General features: G+C 50.3%; 1 protein-coding gene across 9 annotated transcripts in view; it reads left to right on the top strand.

Moving 5' to 3' along the window:
* Prkag2 (protein kinase AMP-activated non-catalytic subunit gamma 2) overlaps nucleotides 1-18,434 on the top strand; it is a 271,437-nt gene that overhangs the window by 51,530 nt on the left and 201,473 nt on the right. The window contains exon 1 of one of the 9 annotated variants that reach the window (XM_041640578.1): nucleotides 8,466-8,486. The exons of the other annotated variants lie outside the window; for them this stretch is intronic. The gene's annotated coding sequence lies outside the window, so the exon portion shown is untranslated. Of the gene's footprint in view, nucleotides 1-8,465; nucleotides 8,487-18,434 lie in introns of those variants that run through there. 9 annotated transcript variants of the gene reach the window in all.

Here is an 18,434-nt window from a genome sequence, read left to right as displayed (position 1 = left end):
CCCAGGAAACAGCAGATGGTGACTTCTGATTATGCAAAAGGCAAATGAACTGTCATCCTTTGTTACTCTTCCCCAGAGTTCCTGGTACCCAGAGCCATTTCCGCCCAGCTTGGCAGATGGATTCCTATGCTTAGTAGAAGGTAGAGAAAGACCAGTGGCCACAGCTGGCAGCCTGCACAGACGCCTTCCCAACGCAGGTGTGGCAATGAGGCCTTTTGGATTACAGCCACACAAAACGAGAGGCCTCTCCGTGACCCTGCTACTGACTGTGCCTTCTAGATTGAGTATTTGGGAAGGGGCTGCTCTTAGCCAGAGTCATTCATTTGGAACGGAGGGCTGGTGGGATTTGTCCTTTAATGTTAGGCGTCAGCTCCAGAGACCTGGCCAGGCCTGGCTCAGAGCTGGCTGCAGGCATCTGTCACCGCCCACTCTCTCTGAGTCATCCTACACTTATCTGCTCAGATCCATAGCCTTGAGATGTGCTCACCAGTCTCCAGATACACAAGGCAGGGGGAGAACTGGGAGGGAGACCAGCCTGGAGGGGAGGAGGGCACTTGGGAGAGCCTTGACCTCCCCAGCCCCTCTATTCTACTCAGACTCCTCCAGGCTCACCCAGAACCCATGGTGGCTTCACCAGCTGCTGTTCAGCAGGTCTCCCAAGCCTCCTGGAACCAGGGCATGGGGTCACACCGGGATAGGGACACTGTGTTTACAAGGGCCACCTCTGGAGAGAGGTTCGTGTAGAGGGGTCGGAAGCCCTATTTTCCTCTTCACCTCTTCCCTTCCTCTCCAAAGCCCTCCTTGGTTTGGGAGAACTGTTCTGTTCTTTCTTTCTCTGTCTTAAGCCATCAGCTCCTTCCCATTCTTCACCGGTGGACCAGAGCTCAAGTGTATGTCCCAGCGCAGCCTGTCTCTGGCATCACACTCTTCCAGAAAACAAACATCCTGGGTTCCCCCAGGGTGCTGAGTGTGGACCTTAGGGGCTCTCGGGCAAGCCTCGTGCACCCTGAGGACCCACTTCTTTTTCTGTCCAGCTCACACCCCCAGCTCTTCTGGCCAGGCTCTGAGTGGTCACTGAGTCCGGCAGCATCACACAAATCATGTTGTCCTGTTGTGCTGGTCAGAGATAAGCATGTCAGGGTAACGAAAACAAAACTTGGAGGTGCGGTTTTCAATAATGCTTCAAGTAAATGCTTTCAAATGCTTCCATATCATCCTCAGTCCAGAGCCCCGGGGCTGCCAGCCATGCCTTACCGAGTGCGGCCCCAGAATGCAGTCCCAGACCATCACATGCATTTGACAGCAAAGTACACCTGAGTACCACACGTCATTCTTGGGTACTTCAGGTGTTCCAGGGTCTTGATAATGACCGCTTGGACAAAGTCTGGAAAGGCAGCTCCTAAGCCCAGGTATATAAACACGAAGTACCCAACCAAGGCCCACAGTTCTCACGCTTTTAAGTAGTCACTGTCATCTGGGATCTTGGAAGCCCTGTGTGTCTTACCTGTTCAGAGAAGGGGGTACTGGGGAGCCATACCTTCAGGCCCCTCAACACCTAGGCCTTTCCATGTGTGGGCATTCCTACCACTATGCTCCCGAAAGTGGCTGTCTTGGTTTCTTTTCCTGTTGCTGGGATTAAATGCCCCAACGACAGCCCCTCAAGGGAGATGGTGTTTGTTTCAGCCCCTAGTTCAAGGCTACAGTCCCATTTTATCAGGGAAGTTAAGGCAGCACCATCTCAAGGAAACTGGTCACATCCCAACCACAACCAGGAAGCGGAGGGTGATGGATGCCTGCTGTTGCTCAGCTCCCTTCTCCCCTAAGCAATCCAGGATCCAATCAGGGAATGGTGTGGCCCAGAGTGAATGGGTCCCTACCTCAGATAAGACAATTGAAATAGTCTCCCACAGACACGCCCTGAGGCCCATCTCCCAGGTAATTCTAGATTCTGTGAATTAACAGTTAACACCGACTATCTCAGTGGCCTTACCCAGGTGCCTTCCTTCTTTGGTCTCTCTACCCCATGCAAGTTCATCTCTTCTCACTCCTCGGCTTGTAGGGCCATCTTCTGAGGATGGATGATCCAGTAGCTGCCCGCTCAGGGAAAAGTTTGGCTTAATGAGCTCTGAGTTACCTTGAAATACCACCTCGACCTAAATAAGGGCATCTGGCCACCGGCAGCGTCAGCACCTATGAGGGCTTGTCGCATCTCAACCGTACGGCACTCACTGTGTGGGAGAGCTCAGGCTTTGATGTCTGACAAATTACTCTTCTTAGTGCAGCCAGACTCTGGGATGTGTGATACTGGCCACGTCCGTCACTGTGGAGGGAGGAAGGTACAGGTCTCTATGTCACCAAGGTATGACAGGTCCATGGGGCCAACTGAATCGGAGGCTCCTGTGAGGTGAGGAGGTGCAGGCACCACCCAAAGCTCAGCTGCTTCCTGGAGATCCTCCCCCGTAGCGTGGAAAACTTGGCTCAGCGTCCCAGAATGCAGAGTGTAGGCATTTCCCACTTCCAGCAGATGGCTTGCTCTGCTTCCCCCCACATGGGTATGTGGTGATCGGCGGTCAGTCATAGGTCGGCTTGACGGGGGTGTTGTTCACATGCAATGTAGCCCCTCATTTGATAGCAGAGTTGGCTGACTTGTGATACATGTGCATAAATGTGTAACCACCACATCATGACATAGCTAATCCCAACCCCCTAAAAGGGTTCTAGTGTTCCATTATAGCCAAGCCCTTCCCTCTCACCATCTTGAAACCGTTTAGCACAGGCTCCATGTCTTATCTTTGCCTACCCCACTGTCCCCCGATTCCAGACCCAGCACAGATCTGCAGTAGATATGTCAGTGAGTAAACATGCCTGCAGCTGACGTATGCTTTTGAAGAGATGGTGTCTCATCTAGCCCAGGATGGCCTTGAACTCTCTCCAGATCCTCCTACCTCTACCTCCTGCGTACTGGGGTTGCAGGTGTGTGCCACCTGTACAGGCTGCAGTGTGCTTTTGTTGTTGTAAGACCGAGTCTCACTATGTATCCCTGGCTGGCCTGGAACTAATTATGTAGAGTAGATTGGTCCCTAACTTGTGAGCAATCCTCCTGCCTCTGCCTCTCAAGTGTTGGGATTACAGGCTTGACCAGCACAGCTGGTATTTTTAGACTTCCTTAGGGCTTCGGTTCCTTCCCATCATTCTCAGTTTCAAAAGACTGCACAGGACGCATTTGCTAATTCGCAGTTTCGTGTAGTCCTTCCTGATGCTGGCCTCCCTGTTCAGCCTTGGTCAGTCAATGTGCCTGAGCTGGTAAGAGTCGAGTTGAGTGCAGAGACCGAGCTGTTCTTGGCTGCCTGAGCACTCGCAGGGAAACGCTTCCTCTCCGCCCCTTCAAAGAGAACACTGCCGAGCCCCCCCCCCCCGCAGTCTTCCTTCTTCTCTCCCACGCTGGACCAGAGAGCACCAGCCACACCATCCTCTGCCTGCTTGCCTTCATCTCTCCTCCACCTCGTCCCACCCTCCCTCCTTTCTTTCCTTCCTTCCTTTGTTCCCTGTCTCCTCCATCCCTCCTGTCCCCCTGCCACTCTGCCCTCTTCCTCTTTCTTTTTTGAGCATTTTTTGAGCTCACTATAGTACACCCCAAAATGTTTCTGGGAATTTCTCTGTGTCCCTAATGTGGTCACGAGGGGTTCAGCATGCCCCCTCATCCTGCCTGCCCACGTTGCCCTCTCAAAGTGTGTTTGTGAGTGGTGGGTTGAGTTACCCTGTTCCCTCTAATCAAAGCTCTGAGAAAGAGGAGTCTGTCTCTTACCCCCTGGGCACCATAATAATAGCTTCTTGCCCTTAAAATCAGCCAAGTATTTTAAAGTAGTGACTGGCGTTTTTCAAATGGTTCCCACGCAGCCCAGCAATCTTTCTGTGTTAGCTATGCTCTGTGGCGTTTATATCCTTCCATGTGTGGATGCGCTTTCTGGTGGAAATGCCTGGGATTCTAGTTTTTAACCTAGGAAGCAGAAACTGAAGTAACTGAGGCAGGGTACTTAGTATTCTGGCAGTGTGTTGCCCCCAGCCTCCCTACCCTCACACACACACACACACACACATGCTCACACGCGCGCGCGGGCACACACACACGCACACACATGCACACACACACACACACACACACACACACGTGCAGTGCTTGGAGCTACATCTCAGGGCTCTCGGGCAGCCTGGTTCAGCTGAGCAGCTCTCATTGGGATTCACTTGCATTTTCTGTCAGACTGTGGCCAAGGCTGGGACATTTTAAAGGCTCCTTGCTTCACACATCTGATGCCCATTGGCTGGAGCTCCCCCTCTGTGCAGCCTTCTCCACATTGCTACCATGAGCTTCCCTATAATGCTGCTAGCTTGGTGGTCAGACCAGTTACACAGTGGCTGGGTGAGAACCAGGGCAAGTGTGGAGCGAGACCCAGATCCAGATCTGCGGGAAGCTGCAGGAATCCATGCCACCTGAGCACGGAGATGAAGTGATCAAGTGATCTTGCTTCTCTTTGTTTCTCTTCCCATTTTCATGGATGTACATGTGGTATATAAATATGTGTGTGTATGTGTGTGACACACTTGTGTGTGGACAGGAGGGGATACGTGTACATGTAGTGCCCAAGGCTTCTGTCAGGAATTGGTCTCCATCACTCTGCTACCTTGTTTATTGAGGCAGGGTCGACTCACTTCGGGCCCAAGGTCCTAGTATACACAGCCCTCACGCTATCCAGGACCTTGTAGGTGTAAAGAGCAAAAGGACAAGAGCATATGGTCCCCTTTTGTGTCTGTGGCTATAACATGCCAAAGGCTGGATCATTTGTAGAGAATGAAGGTTTGTTTCATGCATAGACTTGGAGGCATGGTGGCAGCAGCTGGGGAAAGTCTTACTTCATCATAAACTGGTGGAGCATCTCATGGTGAGATAGAGCCAGTCCTGGAACTCACTCTGTAGACCAGGCGGGCCTTGAACTCACAGAGTTCAATCCCAGTGCTGGGATTAAAGGTGTGTGCCACCACCGCCTGTTCTCGCTGCCTTTCTTTAAAAGTCACTAATGCCATTCATTGTAGGAGCTGACTCCCTGTTGTGAGCAGACTAGCTGTAGAAGGTACAGTCAGGGAGATTTTTCTCAGTCCTAGGGGCCCGGGTCCTACACACGAGGAAGGGGTGGTAAAAACATAACAAAGACCAGGTCCTCCTTCCAGAATGATCTAAACTCAATTCCCAGAGATGACTTGGGATGTGAGAAGCGGCCTTTTCTTCCTTGGAAAAGAAAAGCCACAAACAAGCCCCTGTTTTTTGTACCTGACTCCCCGCCGGAGCCCCCGCTGGAGCCACAGCTGATCTTGTCCGGTGACTTTGGCTGCATAGGGCCGCATTTTCCTCCCTCTCCTCTTTACATAACAAGCCCCTCCAGCATGGAACGGGTTTGTTGGCAGAAGAAATAAAAACCAAAAACCTGGTGGTGTCCTTGTTTAGATTCATGAGCAACCGCGGGTCTCCTCCTAGGAAGCCAGTCTTATGCATGACTCTGCCCCAGTTAGTCCCCATCATTGGCCTGACTGCATAGGGGGCCTCGGAGTTGTACCCCATATGTGCTAGGGCTTCTCAGCACACCTGGTGTTGGCCTCAACCCTGAGTGTGAAGGCAGGAACCTGAGAATTGAAGGTCTGCTCCTCAGTGCCCTTCCCTGCAAAGCCAGTCGGCAGGTTTTCTGTGCCTTTTTTTCCCATATATATCCAAGGCTGTATTACATAGATCCCAAGACCTGCCCACTTCTGGAGAAGGCACCGGGTTTAAATTCCTCTGCCTTCTGTAAGGAACCAGGCTGTGGACTGGCCCCTGGGCTCCTGTCTCCAGATAAAGCAATGACCTCAGATGCCTTTGAAGTACTCCAGGCAGGCTCCTGGCTAGGTCATGGTCTTTCTGTTCTCTCCTGCTGTAATGACCACTGGTGACCCGGTGACCAACTGACAGAAGACATGAGGCCATCTTTAGATGTTTGCTCTCTTATTATAAGTTATATTTTAAAATTAAGAACTAGGGGTGCCATTTTAGCTTTGTAGAATACTAGATCAGAAAGTATAAAGAGCCCCCCGTGCTTCTCACCACTTCTCCTATTACTAACATCTTCCCTTTGTGGGCTACGTTTGTTCCCAGGGCTGAGCCTTTCCAGAGTAAATCATCACCCAAAGTCACAATTTCCATGAAAGCTCACCCTCAGGTGTGTGTATAATGTCACCTGCCCACCCATGTAGCATATGAAATAGCTCCACTGCCCCTAATCCCAGTGCTGGACCCCTGGACCCTTCCTCGCTGCACCCAGGCCCTTGACATGTGTTCCCCTGTCCTCAGGACTTGTTTGTGCCATGGTGTACCTGCTAAAGTTCTGGGGCCTATCAAGTGTGAGTTACATTCATTCCTGGTGCTGGGGAGGGAGAGCCTGGGACAGGTGGGCCTAAACACCTTTCTAGAGAACAAACATCACTAGTCGCAGTGGGCTCTTGACTTACAAGGTTCATGAGACCCCTCCCCAAAGACAGATACACAGTAAAGAAGAACTCAGGACAGAGATGGGAAGTGAGTTTCTTCTGCTTGACATGTGGTGGCCAGGGGCAGAGGCTTCTTAAACAATAGGTACTGAATAGGTAAAATAACAACAACAATAATAATAACCTCAAAATGACTTTCTCCAGAGGTGACAGCTAAGTCATTTGGAACTTTAACATTAACTGCAGTACAATACAACCTGCAGTACAGAGGGGAGCGGGACAGTTCTGTGGTGTCTACTGCAGTATAATACAACTGCAGTACAGAGGGGAGCGGGACAGTTCTGTGGTGTCTCTGCAGTACAATACAACTGCAGTACAAGGGAGGGTATGCTAGTTCTGCGGTGCCTAGAAAGTGCTTAGAGCAACTGCCTGTCAACAGTTCCTAGGAAGTAGCCACTTCACACAAAAAATGGCAAGTGACGAAGGGTGACTTTGAACAAGGACTTTTCCTACTGCTGGACCAGATAGGTGCAAAGGCGCTAATGGGTCTTCCATGAGAACCGCCTTGGGGAGTCACCCTGACTGATCCTCACATGCGCCCAATACAGCCACCATGCTGGGTGCTCCACCTAAGGCTGTCACTCTGTAAGACCATTGATATTATAGCGGGTGCAGCGGAAGCTCCATGGAGCAAGTTGCTTATGTGGAAAGAGCAGCCGTGATGGAGGACCTTGACTAGAAATAGCAAGACCAGGGCGCGGCTTTGTCACGGGGTCTCTGAGCAACCTGCTGGGCCCTCTCTGAGTACCTGGTCCTGTGACACAGGAATGGACAGGATTTTAGACCATTTCCTGCAGTAGCAAGCCCTACTTTCCTGATGCTCTGGGTTAAGTTCTACAGGGCAAGTGGATAGGGTGGGAGAACATCTAACCCAAGTCAGGTTGGCACAGAGGTGGCAGACGCCACTTAGGTAGACTACTCTTGGGACGTGATCTAGGAATGCTGTGATTGGTCAGAACCCAGCTGTTGCTGGTGGACATGGCATGGCTTTTCCTGAGGAAATGTGAACGGACCTCCAGGCAACCCCCAGATAGGGGTAGAGTAACGTTTCTGCTCAAGCATAGCCTAGTGAGTCAGTGCATTTAATGGGGTCCCTTGAAGGAGTGTGGGTGGCCTCAAGGCAGCTGCATCACTGAAAAAGCCCCCAACATAAGCATTGGCCCCTGAAAGCTGCTTCCCTGGGGCTCCAGATTTGAATCTTTTCTCCTCCACAGTTGCTTCCCTTATCTTAAAACCTTGGGGAGGGGCTGCACGCAGGAGTCATCTCTCTCTCTCTCTCTCTCTCTCTCTCTCCCTCCTTCTCTCTCTCTCTCTCTCTCTCTCTCTCTCTCTCTCTCTCACTTGTGATCAAACTCCGGTTTGCAGTCTTGGCAGCTGTCTCCCTGGCCTTGTGAATCTTGTAAGTTTCAGGAACTTCCTGAGACACGTGAGTCTGCCGACTTCCTGAACCTTGGGAAGTTTCATTTATTTTTCTGAGTCTTAAGGAGCTTCTCTCTGGGAGTGAGTGTTTCAGTTCAGAGAATATAGGTACACAGCCTGTGTTCAGAACAGATGAGCCTCTAGTCACAGGTGTGGTTGTTTGCATAAGAACGGCCCCCATAAGCTCAGATAGTTGAATGCTTAGGCACCAGGGAGTGGCACTATTTATGGCCTTGTAGGAGGAAGTGTGTGACTGGGGATGGATTTCCAAAGCCCACACCAGACCAGCGTTTCTCTCTCTTTGCCCGTGCATCAGGATGGATGTAGCTCTCTACTTCTTTTCCAGAACCGGCCACGCCACCTCGCTCCCTGCTGTGATGATCATGGACTAAACCTCTGAAATTGTAAACCAGCCCCCAACTAAATGCTTTCCTTTAGAAGAGTTGCCCTGGTCATGGTGTCTCTTCACAGCATTGGAACAGCAACTAAGAGAACAGGTCAGGGGAGCGACCAAAGGAGGTGCCTGGGAGGCGAGGAAGAAGGAAACTACCCCTGCCGGGAGTGGGCAAAGGATGCAACTCTATTGTCTTTTTCTGTGTCCATTTTTCTGAGCACAAAGCCTAAAAAGGTTCAGGGGAGGCAAGTCACTATCTGCTATTCTGTATGCTCCCTGGTATCTTAGAGACAGACCTGCGCTCCTCTGCTCCTTGAAATAAACTATACTGTTCCCGAATTCCGCTAAGGCAGAATCATTTCTTGTCCATAACATTGTAGGAAATGTTTTGATGCTCTATGTTTATGTGAATAATCAAGATACAAGTTTTATGTAACAAAGATGTGTTTTCTCCTTCTCTCTGTGTGTGTGTGCACACTCGCACGCACATGTGTGCATGGCATATGTACATGTTCATGTAGGTATGCATGTGTATGTACAGATACACATGTACATTATGTGCTCTGCTGTGGAGGTCAAAGGTTGATGCCGGTGTCTGCTTCGATCACTTTCCACCTAATCTTTTGAGACAGGGTCTCTCACTGAACCTGGACCTCATCGACTTGGCTAGACTGCCTGCCTGCTCCGTGCATCTGCTTTTCTCTGCTTCCCTGGTGCTGGAGTGAGAAGTGTGTGCTACTATACCTAGCTTTTACATGGGTTCTGGGGATCTGAACTTGGGTTCTCAAGCTTGAACAACAAACACTTTATTAACTGAGCCATCTCTCCAGTCAGAAATTTTGTTCCAATTCAGTGTTTGGTGACTGCACTTTCTGCTAAATCGATTTTATGGTCCACTGACAGGTTGGGGTTGTCAGTCTGAAAAAAACAAAAACAAAAACCAGTCAAATGCTCCGAACCAGCCTCCCACCCCCAACCCCAGGGTGAAAGAGAGCGCAAATAAATGAAGGCACCTCTCCTCTGACTTAGGGAGGGAAGCCGCCATTCGTCTTTTGTTCTTATATTTTGTCTTTCCTTGCATCTCTTTGGTGCTTTTAAGACTGTGTTGTGTGCTTGGCCTAGAGCAGGAGAGTGAAATAAAAAGGGTGGAAAGTATCATTGGGTTTGAGGAGTGTTTGACAAAAATCTCCTGGCTCACTATCCTGGACATTCACATTCTAAAAGGCGGAGTTGGAAACACACATGACTTCAGTTCTGGGGCTGTGTCTTAGAGCCCCGCATCATTTGGGAGGTAAGGAGAAGAGGTGAGAGGGATCCCTAAAACCTGTTTAGACCTCTTCTGCACAGGGTCCTCCCAAGTATAGAAGCGTGTGTCCCAGAGCCACGTGCGACCTTATTAAAATGTTCCAGCCCAGTTTTACTCTGGTTTTCTTTCTAGAATGAGCTGAGTTTAGCCTGTGGGGATCGTGAGGCAGGACAGAGAGAGAAGGTTGTGGGGAGCCTTGGTCTGTCTCAGGCCTCTCTGGGATTGTGCACTAAAGGACAAGCCTGGCAGCATCTTGTGTACCCGATCGTACCCAATCGCTGGAATTTTCCTTTATAGTGACGGGGAGTTTGCGGACTGGACCGTGTAATGACAGCTTCTGGCAAGGTGCTTATGGTGCCCACAGGGGTTTAACTCTGAGTTGGGCACAGCCTGGGTTGGCAGTTGGCCTTTTTTACAAGTGATTACACCCTCTCAAGAGTCCCAGCACTGGCCTTTTAAAAACTGAACTTAGTATAATCACGGGGTGTCAGAGCTGAAAAGAGCCCAGGCAATTAAGGGCCATCTTGCCATTGGCTTACCCGCCTGTGATTGCTACAGAAGGCCTGAGCAAGCCAAGATACCCATTAGAACACAATTCCCTTATCATGGTGTCTTGTACTGTTGTCTGTCCTTTCTTCCTCCTCTTATACGAGCTCATTAGCATGGTCAGAGTGCCCATTTGTCAAAGGGAAAGACAGGGTCCCTTCAGGCATTCGCTGTGTCAGGGAACATAGAATAGCCTGAGACCCTGAGGTGGAGAGGAAGTGGTAGCGCTTGTTGCCTGCTGACTCGCGGTGTGTGGAGGAGGGCGTACTCAGTTACATCCCCATGCCTTGAGACGCAGGATGAGACTGTATGGCTCCAGCTAGGAGGGAAGAATGATCCCATTAGAAGCCTGGCATGGAGGGAAAGCTGCGTGTTCCGGTCCACACAGCAGATGTTCTTCCGTAGTAATTCACTGACTATTTCCAGATGTGTGGATACTCCCAGGGCAGGCAAACTCTCCCACCCACCTTTCTCCCCTCGCACACCCATTTCCTTTACGTATCACATGGGTTCTCAGGAAAGGGGTGCCTCTGCAGATACAGTACCCACCTGTCAGCTGAGGGATGCTCTCACCAGGTAGCCTCAGAACCTTCCAGTGATGCGTGCCGATTTCCTAGATCTCCGTTACGACCTTGATGCTGCAGAGGCAAGGCCTTCAAAAGAAGACGGATGGAAGGAAGGAAGGAAGGAAATATATAGAAAGGAGATTGATGCGTATCAATAGCTCTGTCTTCTATTTTAAAATATTTTATACATATATTAAGGAGATAGCTAATCATATAGAAATTTATTGATTATATAAAATATGTAAAAATTTTTTTGATTTTCAAGACAGGGTTTCTCCGTAGCTTTTTCGTTCCTGTCCTGGAACTAGCTCTTGTAGTCCAGGCTGGCCTTGAACTCACAGAGATCCGCCTGCCTCTGCCTCCCGAGTGCTGGGATTAAAGGTGTGCGCCACCACCGCCGGCAAAATATGTAAATTTTTATAATAGATACAAACCTTTTACTTACAGGATTTGATGTGAGTCTGTTGGAGTAGGGCAACCTAAATCCACAGAACAGATTGACCACGGAGAAACCCATTGGTAGATGCTGTGGTCTTGAAACAAAATTTTTCTTTCATCTGGAAACCTCTGTTTGCACTCCAGGCCTGCAGCTTATGGAAAGTGGTCCCCCCATAGTTCGGAGAACAGTTGCTGGCCATGTAGCCCACTGACTGCTCATATTAGCCACATCTGCAGGGCATGCTCCCAACACTACCTGATCTGCCCCAGAGTCAGTGGGCTTGGGGCTTGCCAGGCTGACGTATCCAATTAGCTGTCTCCTATTCCATGTTCCACAGCGTCCCCTTCTTCTCTTTTTCTGGCTAGGGTCTGCAGGGGCCCCTGTGGAAAGGAAAGTTGTTCTGGATGGAGGAAGCAACCTGTAACCAGGCAGCGCCATCTGCAGGGAGCAGTAACTATGTCTGGGGTGGTGAAAGGAGATGACTGTGCAGATTGCATGGCTTAGCTGTCACACCTGTGCATCCTGGGCCCTTCCTACTTCCACCCAGTCTATCCCTATGGACACCCCTGTCCCTATTCTCACGTCTCCCAGGAGGATCACAGCAAGATTGGAAGGAGACAAGACACTAGGCTGACTGAAGCCACCAATCTTCCATGGGTAGCACACTGACTGGAGTTACCAGTCTCTCCATGATGGCAGACTCCGGGCTCATCCCTGCCTGGGAACAGTTGTTAGTAAGAAACTGCTGGGGGGCCTGGAAACAGGGAGGCAATGTGGGTGGTCCTTAGACATCCCTTGGCATGACCTAGTCCAGAGCAGGTCAGAGATGACACATGTACCCCTCGACAGTGTCCTCAGATGTAATGTAATGTAAGGAAAGCGGGAGGTCCTTCTAGGCCTCCGTGTAGCCCTGGCCAAGCGCAGGAAACACCAGGAGTAGCTTGCAAGCCCTGCCGAACTCTTCTGAATGGCTGAGAACGTATTCAGTCAGCCTGCCTTCTGCTTGGAGAAGGGAGAACCAGCTCTCCTGTCAGAGAGAGGCAGGAGCCTCCGGGCTCAAATGAAGATGAGAGACCATTCTGGTTTCCACAACCCTGAGTAGTGCCCTTTGCTCTCTCCACCGGCTTGGTCTTGGCTGCCAGGAGTATAAAGGGTGCACAGGGACTTCATGACAGCCTATGTGATTTTCACAGCCCCACCGTGTGCTGTGGAGGATTTGAAGACTGGACTTCTAAGGCTCATGCAAAGTAAGATGATTTCCAGCGTGTGAGATGTTAGCAGGGGCCGAGGAAAGGATTCTGAGGTAGGGTCCTGAGGGAGGGCATGGAGGATCAACAGTGTGGCTCACGGGCTCTACAGCTGCCCGTGCTCAGCACAATGATGACTAATCACGACTGGCTACTTAACGAGATCTAGAAAAGCAACCTCTGTGCATGCCCATGAGTCTTATTCTAGATCGGATTGACTATAAGGTAGGAAGATGCCTCTAATTCTGGGTGACACCGTTCTGTGGGCTGGGATCCTGGACTGAAGTAAACACAGCAAGCAAGCTGGCCACAGATATCCATCTCCTCTGTGTTCTGACGCAGGATATGTGACCAGCTACCTCGAGCTCCCAACCCATGGCTTTGCCACCAGAATGGACTGCGTCCTCAAACTGTGAAGCAGAATAAACCCTTCCTTCTGTAAGGTATTCGGTGAAATGGCAAGCAAGGAAAGGGCGTGAAATATAGGGCCACATAGGGTAGCACGTAACTGTCCTCCCCGGATCCAGGAGGTGAGGCAGGAAGGCCAGGCTGGGCTGTAGGGCACATAACTGTCCTCCCGGCACTCAGGAGGTGAGGCAGGAGGGCCAGGCTGGGCTGTAGGGCACATAACTGTCCTCCTGGCACTCAGGAGGTGAGGCAGGAGGGCCAGGCTGGGCTGTAGGGCACATAACTGTCCTCCCGGCGCTCAGGAGGTGAGGCAGGAGGGCCAGGCTGGGCTGTGTAGCAAGAGCCTTTGTCAAACAAACAAAGCTCATGGTTTGGTCCCGCGAGCATTCTAGAGAAACCACTGTTGGCACAGGCTGGCAAGGAATTGGGATACCAGGGCAAAGCTAGCTGACAGCCATGTCTATGTGAGAGGGGAGGGGAGACTGCAAGAGTGACCAACTGTGTGTGTGTGGGGGGGGAGGGGTCGGGAGTGTGGATTTGACATCAGGAAATCTCTTGGGCTACAGACAGAACCACAGGATCCTAACCATCAACCCGGAAACGCTCCTAAGGTTGAGCTGAGGCTTTCCCTCACTTGGCCGCTGTCCCTCCGCTACCCAGTTCTGGTGTGACTCGGTGTTTGTTCCTTTTTCTCAGAGCGGTTATATAACAGGAGAGTTGCTCAAAGACACCAATTGACCATGGCTCTGGCCTTCACCCATCATCACCCACCAGTACCAAGAACCACCACCCATTTGGTGGTTTTCAGGGGTTGCGTAAGACTGGCCCCAAACAGCCACCTCCCACCTGAAGAGCTTGCCAGGGCCATGGCTAGGAGAGGCAGGCTCAAACCATAAAGACATCTTAGATTCAAATGCAAGTAGAGACCCGGGAGCCACCCACCATCTCCATGACTCCAGGTAGGAAAGGTGGCTAGAAAGAGGAAGTCCAGGTAGAGACCCCAGGAAGTCACACTAAGGGTCATAGCAAGTATCGTATACTAGCTTTGCACTGACGTCCGGGTCCTTAGGGTCAATGGCCTCAGATGTCAGTCTAAGGGTTCGGGTTTAAGATGATGTTCAAGAGGCACAGAGAGTTGGGAAGCCAGGAGTGTAACTGTCCTAGTTCTTCCTCTGTGGAGCATCCTTGGAGGAAGCCCCTTCACCTGTGCTCGTGAGGGAGCTACCTAGTGCACGGAGGTGCAGAAGTGGCTTCTTCCACTGTCTGGGATAGGATATGGTCTATGACCCAGCCACCCTCTGCTCCAGCTCTTACAGCGCTCCCGTAAGCTCCTGAACCCTCCCGTTGTCCAGCCGAAAACAGGCTGGTGCAAGCTGAAATTATCTTCTCAGAGCCTCTCGTTCGACAGATGGAAAGGAAAGCTGCCGTGCCAATATGCCCAAGAGCCCCCCACCCCTCACCCCACCAGCCCCCAGAGTAAATGGAGCAGAGCCTCACCACTCTGTCCCTGTGCCTGGAAGGGATCCTTGGCTCATGGCCCAGGGTAGCTCCAGGGGGTGCTCTGGGTCCTTAGGTCCGCTCAGTAGGGCAGAGAATGAAAGCCATCCAGATGTATTCCTAACCCCGTAGGACTCAAAAACGGAATTCTCTACCATGACTCTGACATCTAAGACCCTGTGTCCTTCAGAGGCAGGGGACCCTGGCAGCTGTTCTGTGGTCTTGTCAGCCCTCTTTCTGGGGTGTCCCAGCTGCAACAACAGTGGAGTTCTGGAAAGACACAGGACATCAGGGACACAGGCCAAATCGTGTCACTTCTTTGTGGCCGGGGCTAAATTCGGAGAAAAACGCACCCAGCCTTTAAGAATCCCTGAATCAGGTAGTCTAAGCATTCCCAAGTCTGCTTGTCTTATGTGGAAATACTGAGATAAGAGGTAAGAAGGTAGGGGGGAGGATCCAGGTGGAGAACTATACAAAACAGCCCTGAAGTGTGAAGAGATGGCTTCAGTTGGGGCGAGGTGTTTGTATCTTTCTGTACTTTACCACAGCATCTGTTAGCTACAAAGAAGAGCTTAAAGTTTGTATCATACCCTCCTTGGGAGGGAGTCCCTGAGTGGTCCAAATCCCCGCCACCCTTCTCAGGGGAAAGTGTCGGGCGTGCTGGCTTTGAGAAGAGCGCCCTGTCGTCAAAGCCTGTCACCCTTCATTGTTGACCTCTATTCCCGGAACACTCACCCGAGGAGGTGGATAAGTTTGTTGTAAAGGTCTCTGAGCTGTGTGCACACAGAGCTGTGCTGTAGGACCTTGGAGTGCTGTAGTATAGTCTAGTATTGGCTTAAAGACTAGACTAGCATTAATTAAATTTAATGAAAGTCTAGTTTAATGGCTTAAACCTCCCTCACCTCTAGCATTTTCATCTATGGACTGGGATACCACCAGCCTTCCCTGCTTGTGGTGTGGGACACAAGGACCTGTTGAGGACTGGCTGAGGATTTGGCACATCTGGGTGTGATGACACACAGCTGTCATCCTAGAATTTGGGGGGGTGGAGCAAGAAGGATCAGGAGTTCAAGGCTAGTCTTGGGCACACAGTAAGTTTGAGGCTGGTCTGGAAAACATGGGACTGTCTTTCAAAAAAAAACAGCAAAACCTTGGGCTGGGGAGATGGTTCAATTGGTAAAGTATTTGCCGCAGAAGCACAGGGACTTAAGTCTGATCTTCAGAATCCATGTGAAAAAACAGAGTGATTGAGAAGCAGTTTATTTATTATTATTACTTTCACTAATTTGTGTTCTTATCTTTATTATTTTATTTCTTTTACTTACTGCCCACTTTGAAGATTTTTTTTACTTATTTATTTTAATTTATTTAATTTTTACATAATTAATACATACAGTATATGGTCATCCATCACCTCTGGCTCTTACAGTCTTTCTGGCCCTCTTCTGCATAGATCCCTGGGCCTTAAGGTAAGAACTTTGTTGAAGACATGTCATTTAGAAGTGAATGGACCAAAGTCTCATACCCTCCTTGGGAGAGAATCCCTAAGTGGTCCAAATCCCCGCCACCCTTCTCAGGGGAAAGTGTCGGGCCTGCTGGCTTTGAGATGGACCAAAGTCTCTCAGTCTCCACACTGTTCAGTCTCTGTGCTAATTCCTACCTACTGCTTGAAGAAGCTCCTCTGACGAGGGCTGAGCAAGGCATTGGTCCCAGATACGTTATTAGTGGTCATTATTACTATGTTCTTTTAGCAGAATAAGAGTATCAGGTTTTATCCTACTTCTATGACCTATCTAGTTTCGGGTTCTGGGCCACTTTTGCAGTGTCAGATGGGGGGTTCCATCTCATGGAGTAGCCCTTAAATCCAATATGAAAGCGGTTGGTTGCTAACAACGTTTGTACCAGTATATCTTGCGGGTGATCATTGTAGGTTCCAGGGTCTGTAGCTGGGAGCTCCTGCTGGTTGCCCTTCTTCTCCAGTAGCTCGTGGTAGCCACCTCCTAATAGCAGTAACTCGAGTCAGTAGGGGCAAAGCTTCTAGTTAGACACCAACTCAATTTCTCCATGTTCATTGGCATAGATGAGCATTGTAAAAAGCAATTTATAACTTCAGAGACATGCATATTTCTCGCTGGCTCTCTGGCTGGTCAGCCTAGCCTACTTGATGAACTCCAGTCCACTGAGAGACCATCTGAGGAATGATAAGTGAAGTCATCCTCTGGCCTCCACAAGCATGTGTACAGAGAAACACATTCCCACATAATACCGCTACAACATACAGGTCAACATGGCACTGTCTTAAAGCCCTTACTTTTTGTGCTACACTTGTCTTTGCTGTGTTTCTAAGGGCAGGTGAGGCTGGGGGGATCCATTGAACTGATTTAAAGCTGATTTAGACTTCAGGGGGTTCCTGGTGTTTCCTAACAATTGGCTTTAGCCATCCAAATCTTGAAAGTTGACTGTCTCCAGAGAGCCAGATGGCCATCAAGTGGTCTTGGTCTAATACATTCCATGCAGCTGGCATGTGCCTCAATGCCAAGCTGCCTCTGCTAGCATTTCCCTTCCCACATCTCACTGTCCCTCTGCAGTGCAGGAAGATGCCATCACCATGTGTCTGTGACAGAAGGTTCGGGGTCTGTAGCAGACAGATCACAGCAGTAAGGGGAGCCTGAGGCTCAGGTAGGGGTTCGAATTTACTCTGTGTGCACAGGGCAAGCTCCAGGAGCCCTAGCAGCCTGCAGGGTTGGTTGAGCAGAGAAGCCAGGGCCTCTTTGTTCCACGAGCCAACGGACTGCTTTCCATAGTTGCAGAGAGATTTTTCCACAATGTCCCCCAAGGTGTACGGGTATCTTGATGAACACTGAGAGATGAGAGCCCAGATTAGAGTCCTGGAATGTGGAACATGGGAGTCTTCCAGTAAAGCCAGTCAGTCACCAGTGCCAGGGGACTTCCCTGGTGGGTTGCGTTCATGCTTCTGTAAGCGAACCTTGATGAGAGTGTTCTGGTCCCAGCTCTGTGCAGAACATCTTGTTTTAAGGTCTCAAGCCCCTTTTCCTCGATTGCTAAAGCATCCAGTTTCCTGGAGTGGCCGTCAGGTATTGTGGACAGGCTGTTTCACGGGAAACAGCAGCCCCTGAGCCAGTGTTAGAAGCTGGAGAAGAATGTTGCTCATTAAAAGTAGCCATAAAAGCGTCAGCACGATCCCTCCACCCCCACCCCCTTCCCAGTGACCTGCAGCTGGCCTTGTGCACACCCTATGTGCCCTCCCTCCACACTGGCTGCTGGGAAAGGAGGGGCCTGATCAGGACTTAATCCAAACTTGAGCTAGCTCAAACACAGTAGACACCAACTGCCTATTACAGGGCGCCATCGACAATGGCTTTCCTCTTGCCCTTGACACACTCAAAGTTACAGAAGTAAACCTGACTTTAGTTCAAAGCTGTGTATCCCATAATAAAGGCACATCTGAAGCACTGGAAACACAGATGAGAGAGAGAAGTTATCTCAGCCAGAGTGGGACAGGGCCAGAGCGGATACCTGAGTGAGGTTTTGCCAGGACAGCGGAAGCCGATCATGGCACAGGCCAGCATTTGAGTAAGGTTGGCTAGGCAGAAAGAGCAAGAGGCCAGCCAGAGAGTGGAAAAGCTGCTGGAAGACAGCAGCAGGCCTGGGCCATTTATATGAAGCATCGGGTCCAGCCTGTGCTAAGGGCTGGGAAGGTACTGTTGGTACTAACCCTAAGTAGTTGAACTCCTGTCAGCTCCCTGGGAGTGAGGGGGAAGCTCTGGAAGAGTGGCCTTTGAGAGTTTAAGGTATTGAGAAGCATTCCAAGCAGAATACAAACTAACACATTGCTAAACAGAGAGCCCATAAATCCTCATATTTATGGTCTGTGCTGGCTGATTTTATGTTAACATGACACAAACTAGAGTCCTCTGAGGGGAAATTGCCTCCATAAGATCTGGCTGTAGGCAAACTTGTAGGGCACTTTCTTAATTAGTGATTGATAGAGGAGGGTCCAAACGGTTGTGGGGGGTGCCAT

This window comes from Microtus oregoni, unplaced genomic scaffold (assembly GCF_018167655.1).
Source record: "Microtus oregoni isolate MIOR12 unplaced genomic scaffold, Mior012 000064F_ref0000363, whole genome shotgun sequence".
Lineage (NCBI taxonomy): Eukaryota > Metazoa > Chordata > Mammalia > Rodentia > Cricetidae > Microtus > Microtus oregoni.
The sequence above is the reverse complement of the archived record's forward strand: the minus strand, read 5'-3'. Positions and strand labels throughout refer to the sequence as shown.